The following is an 8,143-nucleotide window of genomic DNA, read 5'->3' as shown; positions in this document are numbered from 1 at the left end:
AAACGTCGGTTAACACCACATATACACGGTGCCAAATCCCAGAAGACTGCTTTCTTCAATGTGAAGAAGTTGGCAATGTGGGCGTCAAATCCCAGAGGATGGAACTCCTCATAACCACCGCTGTGATAACCTCAAATCATGGGCAGAAACCTTGATTAGAAACGAACTAAATGTATTTAATCCAACCAGTATAATTAAGTGCATTTTCATGGATTCATGTTCAAAGAAAGGAAACGATTTCCACAACAGTTACTGAACACCTGCAGGAACAAATTCCATTTAAGGCTCAAGTTACGCTAGAAGGATTAACCTGTCCTGTAGAGGGGCGAAACGGATTGAAAGTTCCAAAACTTGACGACAATGGTTAGAGTTTTATAAAGTTCGCAAGCCAGCTGTGTCTTTATCTTTGTTAGAAAACAGTTATAAATCCAGATTATATGAAGAACAAGTTCTTAGTTTGCTTTACAATCTGCGATTTGAGATGACCATTGTGTGTTGCCCTACAAAATGACAGTTCATTATGGGGAAGTGATGTGGAAACATGATAGGCTGTACGAATACCTGAGTTTGAACTGCAGTATCATTGATCCTTGTACACCGGACAGAGAGCAGTAGCATCTCCTATCAGATTTCCATTGCATTGTGTACAGAGGAACCGTGGATTCCCTCATTAAACACTCTGCTGTGTTAGATGGGAATTAACATCTGGCAGACATGGAATAACTTCTCGTGTATGATTTTACAATGAATTTCTTTTCGGCCTCGAATCGTACGATATCGATTTTTTTTTTACAAATTATGTAGATAGTGACGTGGATTTCCCCTGTTCTGCCGCTTTCGTCACCTATCAAATTAAATAAACTTCGATAAACGGATTTCAATAAAACGATTATCATTTTTACCTAGTGATTAAAATAAGACTAAGTGATTCTAAATTCTGGGTCATCTATGTTCGTTCAGAAACAAATTCCAATTGAACCAATGAAACACAAATCTTACGTCTAGCACAATTCCAAATAATAACACAAACTGAGAAAGTCACGTCTTACGGAGGCAATGATTTTGGAGAGACCTACCGTAACAGAACTATTTTCTGATGAAAGTCGTTTTAATTTTTTTAACACTAATCGGAGTATAAATCCAGATCAGATATTTTAAGTCCTTCGCCTTCAGGACCGTTACAAAAGCGTATAAATTCGGTTGGGGGTTCGAAGTGGTACACAATTGATCTGATTTAAAATACTGAAAACACAACACAATACGAACGCTCTACACCACAACAAGATTCCGCATATAATCCAGGAAACCAAGGAATGTTCTAAATATGTACAGTAGAAGGGATAATTTTTAAAGAAATTCAACAATAACTGGAACTATTTTTAACCAAGTTTTAGAACAATAAACTGGAAAATGGAATACCGTGCAGCAATAGGTTAAAAGAAGCTTCATGGTGATGATTCTGTAAGGACTAAATCTGCCGTAGAAGTAACATTTATATAAAAACGTAACAACGTAGCACAGCAACTGTCTACGAGCACAACAAGAAGTCACACCTTCAAGACTGCCCTTGAAAATTAAATCATTAACCAGTGCAACAGAATGCTGATATTTAATATTACTATAATACACGTTGGCTCAGGATAGGGACCAGTGAAGGACTTTTGTGAACACGGTAATGTACCTTCACGATCCATAAAATGTTGGGAAATTCTTGAGTAACTGAACAATTGGTAGCTTCTCAAGAAGGGATCAGCTCCATGCAGTTAGTTAATTATAATAAACGTTTATGCATGTCCTGCTCTGACGATAGATGACATGTACACTGCTAATGACAACAGAGGAGCACACGGACACACGCATGTATGTTGCATACACCCGTATAAACAGAGAACTGTCAGCCAAGGAGACCGGCCATATTGGTCTCTTGAGGACTGCATCGCCGTGCCTGTTATGCAAATTCTCTGGCATTTCCATTCTTTGTAAAGCTAAGACAGTGTTTACGGAAATACTTCAGTCCTTACGAAAGCGTTTTGGAGTACAAAAAATAGATATGTAAAAAGTACTCGAGAAAATGGACGTGCATAAGAGGGCAGTTGGTGGAGATATGACTCAAATTATTCTCACTCAGGTTTGTTAACAATGGCGGGATTTCGTTTTCACGGTGACAGGGTTTCTAGCAAATATACTGGCAGGAGCTGGGATAGCTGAGACGGCATAGAGACGGGCTATGGGCTGGACGGCCGGAGTTCAACTTCTGGCAGGGGTAAAACATTCCTCTCATTTCCATACGGTCCATAGGGGTTGGAAGCTCACCCAGCCTCCTACGCAGTGGGTACCGGGAACTGTTTCCCGTGTGGGTAAAGCGGTAGGGGCGTGAAACTTACCACTCACCTCCATCTACAGCCTAGGTCAAGAATGGTGGCGCTATACATAAATTTCCTCACACGTCTTCTTGGCGTGATGCTTAATTAAGTACAGGGACAATTTACATTAAATATACTGACCAACTAAAGATATTATCAGAAGCTGACGGGAGGCTGTAATCATACTCCGGGTTTCCCACTCGAGAATGTTCGCTTAAAAATGAGTGGCGTTCCAAACTATTTAATATCTAGATGGACCTAGTAGTAAGGATAAAAGGCTCCAAGCACGGAATACAGCCGGAAGCCTTAGGAAGGAGCGTTATTGCTTCTACAGCGGAGTCGTTCCTCTGTCGCCAAAAACCATTACGTTACGTTGTTACCCGAAATGTAATTCTTCTTTAGTGGACAGGAAAGCTGGGTACAAAGAAACCGCGGGAGCAACACCTGAATACTGAAGCGTCGATTTCGAGGTCAAAATTATCTACGCTACAGTACACGTGGCAGGATGGCAACTTTCAATCGAAATAAAATATGGAAATATTAGACTTGACTGGGTGAATATGATCGTCTCAAAAAGGACTCACTTTCTTGGACATCCGTAGTTATTTCTACAAATTTTGTTTAATTCTACGGTCGGTATCAACTTTCAACATTTTAATGTATAGTATTAAAAATAATTCGTTGTAGTATTTAATTGTAAGTTAACTTCCAGCACATTAAAACATCGACTACAAACATTTCTGATACTCATAGAAATATCCCATGTCTTGTCAGATTGTTAAGTACTGTGTCACCAACACAGCATAATTTGTAACAGTTCATTTATAGAATATTCACATAGATTTCCGGTTGCACTTTCAAAACAGACTAGGTCTGAACACAGGACTGTGCAACCTATTGAAACATCTGTTTCTCATTTTGTCCCATTCGATTATAACATTATATACAATAGGCGTTCTCAAACTGTCAGTGACCTCTGTCAATAAGCTGTCTCGTCTTTCTTTGGACTAAACGTGTTCGTTCCAGACAGTTGCCCCCTATCCCCTGCACTCTGATGCACACTGTAAGATCCAGCCGAACTCTCGTAAAGTAAGCGAATCTCTAGATCAGACTGAGTAACGGCGTAGTTTACAGCTCTTGGGCAATAAACCTCACCGTCACGCACACTGAAATAGAAGCAGGGCGGGCGATTCAGAAAACTTCATCACTAGAATATCTCTTCAAATCTTCTGGCGAAGATTTTCCTCTCAGATTCGAAGTACTGCATCTTACGAAACTTGAGGAAGCCCCTACTGCAGAGTGTTAACCGAAAGCTCATGAATGCGGCCACAAACCTAGCCATTGAACCCTAACCTGAATCTCTGAATTCTACTAATATCAGCACTGACGGGCTTTCAACGTCACCTTCTCATCCACGTCGGGACAAGGAGGATAAAATGGACAGGGAATGTAGCACGCATGGGGAGAAGATGAATCCATACAGGGATTTAGGGGGAAAGCCAGCTGGATATAGACTACTATGAAGACTTACACTAAGTGGGAGGATAATAATAAAATGGATCTTGGAGAAACAGGATGGGGTGAAATAGACTGGATTCATCTGGTTCAGGATAGTGATAAGTGGAGAGCTCTTGTGAACGCCGTAATGAACCTTCAATTTCAATAAAATTGTTGAGAAATTCTTGAGTAACTGAGAAGCTGGAGTCGTTGAGGTCTCGGCTCCATGGAAGGCCGCGCCATAGCTCAAGCGGTTAGTCGCTGTCTTTCCACCGCGGCGGCCCGGGTTCGATCCCGGGTCTGGTCAAGTGGCATTTGTGGGCTCTGGGGCAGGTTTTCTCCGAGTACTTCGGTTTCCCCTGCTAATCTCCATTCCACCAATTGCTCCACAATCACCGTCACCTATCATCTGGGGCTCGTACAATAGGCCAGAAATGGCCGCAGTACAAGGGGACTTAGTTCCACCTCACTAGCAATAAAAAAACTGGTGCCGTTGAGGTCTCGGCTCCACGGAATTGGTTAATTTTATTTATACCTAGTTGGTCATACTATAGTGCAGAAGGGGATATATTATTTACTATACTTCAGTCAGCCAGATACAAGAAAGACGATAAATGATACAAAATCCGTCCCAAGTGCAAACAATATATATTATATGTCCTTGATCTTGTTCTCTTCAACACTACATGTTTCGGCCTCCAACGGCCATCATCAGGTGTATACTCTTACGTTACTGCCACACTGAACCCAGTCTAAAATTTAACATTTAAAAAACACATTATTATTTATTTGTTATCGTTCTTCGTTACATTGTTATTTATCGTGTAGAGTGCAACAGGATGCTTAAATATAATATTGTAAACAAGAAAGACATTTTACTTCAATAAATAGTTCTGCTCTCCCCTTCATAGCACTTCGCAAATAAATTACGTATTTGGATTCTGGATTCGGAAAGCAATTGCAGAAACCGACAAGAGATATTTATGGCGCATACTTGTCCAGTCAGCAACTTTTTGGAATTATTGTGTGTTCTAAAAATAAAATAATTCCCTTTTTGTTGTCTTTAAAGAGGGAATTGCGATAGGCTTTACCTGGTAACACGTAGTTCACCTTTACACAGTCGAATTATTTCGCATGCAGCTCATATTTCAGAGCCGCTATTTCGTACACACAAGCTAGGATGGTGTTTCACGAGAGGCATTTTAATGTTTTTATGCTGAAAATTTTAAAATCTAAACAAAGAAAACAGCAAAATTATTAATTCCTAAATGACGACTGGCAACCAGCATCATTGCTTTAAATAAAGTCATTCTACAATACCGTTTTTTCAAATCCCTACATTTAATGTTATGGCCTTTAAGCGAACAATTTATTTTCGTACAAAATTACATTATTTTACACTGTATGTTTCTTTATAACATTCACATAACTTCCATAAACCAACGGCATAGAAGGGAAAAATATAATTTTATGTCACGCCAACCGTAATTCTGACACCTGAATATTTGCATGTCAGCCTGATTATAAGAGTTTCAAGAGATAGCAACTTTCTTAAGCTTGGCACTAAGGTTTCTTTCGCAATATATATTAATGAAATGGAAGACGAGATAAAGAATAGCAAAAGAATATAAAGAGTACGGAAGATATCTTCTAAAATGCTTTTCATAGAGAGAATTAAAAGTAAATAATATATTTTGTACATAATAAATGGTAAAGTTTCTCTGTTAACAGGCCATGAAGGCCCATAAGGTTGTGAGACGTCGAGGCGCCTACATTTTCCAGACAATTGCCTCACAGATGACGGTGAGGATGTCAGCGTTATGCGCTGGCCGCCCTTTACCCTCAGGAGGATTTCTGGTAGTCATTTCTGTTAAGAGGCTGAGTCTACCAAAGGGCCGCATTGCTACTAGAAAGATTAGATCAGTTACGAAATCTAACTATCTCATCGGGAATCGAAACCACGACCTCCCTGCTTGTAGAAGAGTGTCTCAACCAACTACGTTACCGCGAAAAATGATCAGTTGAATTGGAGACATTCAGAAACATTAAAAGGAGACAGGACCCATAAAATAGCATTCGTATGCTCTTATTATACTGGAGGAAAATGGCAGGCCTAAACAAGAAAGCCAAATGGCACAAATTTGACTTCCGAATGTGCTGAATAGCACCCAATCCTTGTCGAAGAACAGAAAAATGCGGGGAGCTGTGGCAAGAACGAAAGGATTTTACTTAACTTAAATGTCTCTAGCCGAAAATAGACGCTTTCTAGATTCTAGAAATTATATTAAGATAGAGTTTCTAAACAGAAACAAATTTATGCCGTGCTTGCTGCTGTATTATACTAACTAGACTGGGGCACAAGCTCTCTCCGAATACGTAGGTCCTCAAGTGCCCACATACTTTCACCTACAATTTATTTCGCTCTTACTGCTTGGCAAATATTTCCATTATACAAAGCATAAATCAAATTAGTTTAGTGCCCTAAAAGTTAAACAAATCAGAATTGTAAATATTTGATTTTACGCTTGATCAAAACTCGTCTGGCCAATCTCTAGCAAGGTATATAAACACAAACTGTCGATAAAAATTAATTCCTTGGTTGTTGACAGGAATGTATTGATTATTGGTTAAAATTCTGTGAAACAAGCGTCAGTATTTGGCTAATAATTTTTAAAGCCCCATAAATTAGAAGAGAAAAAATATACCCCGTACGCCTGTTATCCTTCTCCTACGTTCATACATACATGACGTACTGTTTACGTTACGTCTCACTTCTCCATTTACCATCTCCACAAAATTGTTAAAAGAATTTAATCTAAAGAAATAAAGAAAAGCCGCGAAATATATATCAGTGTAACCAGTTTCGAATCAGATACCTTCTAGCGATACTTTAAACAATACGAAACTATTGGTATGTAAAGCTATAAAAATGAAGAAAAGCATGAGAAGTGAAAGATACTTGCACAATTTAACACTGGAATCCACACAGAGACCTTCATTAAGGAAGTCAGGGTCATGACTGTAGCAATTGGATTCTTGAAATTGAACAATATAAAGTCACGTAACAGTTTTCGGAATCGAACAAAGTTCTTCCTGAAAGGAATTATATATATATTACGGGCTTAATAAGTTATACAACATGTACATTCAACTTACCGAAGTAATTCGAATTAAATACACTGAAATCCTCTCTCCAGTGGCATTCACAATAAATGTGAACGGCCAAGAAATATGCGCTTCCTTTACTTAACATCAAATTGACACGGAAGTTCTGTCGTGTCTCACTACCTGCAGCGGCTGACGCGAACTCTAATCGTAGGTCCAGTCCACGACAAAGCTGCCATATCGTGTTTCCACTATGGAAGAGAGTGAAGTGAAACCGTGCTACTGCCCATCTAGATGCGCGGCGCCGGGACGCTAGCGTTAGGGTCGTTAGGATCCCTGCGCGAATTCAGTTTCTCCTCTGTCGGCTTTTCGAGTTTAAATACATTCTCAAATAGTCAAAGGTTACTTAAAACATTTAATATGACAAAATATGTAATGAACATAATCTGTTCGGGCTGCAACTACCGTCTGGCCGAATACTGAAGGCGGATAATAGTCTCTCCACTTCCCCTACAAACGGCGTAGGCTGCTTATATGCGTGTTTCCTAATAAATACTTTCGGATTTGACATATCTCACTGGCCTTAATGTAAAACTATTTCCAGGAAAATACATTATGGCGCATATGAATGCATCATTGCAAAGGTAAGAGTACTAAAAAAAATTATATTTTATCAAAAGTGCAGCATTAGGGAATTGAAACTACTCGAGAATTTGAAATGATTGTCACATACCTTACACTTGAGCCCAAACATTTTCATATATATTTAAAAGTATATGGTGGATACGGTGGGAATTTAATTTCCATGAGGGATCATGCCTTCGAAAGTATTCACTTTAGAGCGAATTCAATTTAATTTATTTTAATATTAAGTATGTATATTATTAACGTTCAAGTAAACCTTCGTAACACGGCATTAAAAATAAATAATGAGGGGTAAATGTGCGATTATTCGTTTTAGGCCTATATCCGGCCCTAATCTTCTCAATATTGGATAGCGCTATCCTAATAATAACTTCGAATAATATATTCATAATATTTGCTTTTCACTCGCTTTTTCTCACTCATGGAGCTGACCACTTCTCGAGAAGCCGCCAGTTGTGCAGCTACTCAAGAACTTTCCAGCATTTTATGGAACCCGAAGGTTCATTACCGTGTTCACAAGAGCCCTCATCTGG

At 39.1% G+C, this 8,143-nt stretch overlaps 1 long non-coding RNA gene across 1 annotated transcript in view; it reads right to left on the bottom strand.

Annotated features, from left to right (window-relative positions):
- The window catches only part of LOC111871174, a 12,050-nt gene extending 4,760 nt beyond the window's left edge, over nt 1–7,290 (bottom strand). The window contains exon 1 of the long non-coding RNA XR_002843987.2: nt 7,017–7,290. This is a non-coding gene — a long non-coding RNA (uncharacterized LOC111871174). The remainder of the gene's footprint in view (nt 1–7,016) is intronic.
- Between the last annotated feature and the right edge of the window lie 853 nt (nt 7,291–8,143).

This window comes from Cryptotermes secundus, unplaced genomic scaffold (genome assembly GCF_002891405.2).
Source record: "Cryptotermes secundus unplaced genomic scaffold, Csec_1.0 scaffold419, whole genome shotgun sequence".
Taxonomy (NCBI): domain Eukaryota; kingdom Metazoa; phylum Arthropoda; class Insecta; order Blattodea; family Kalotermitidae; genus Cryptotermes; species Cryptotermes secundus.
Note: the sequence above shows the minus strand (reverse complement) of the source record. Positions and strands in the feature narration are given on the sequence as shown.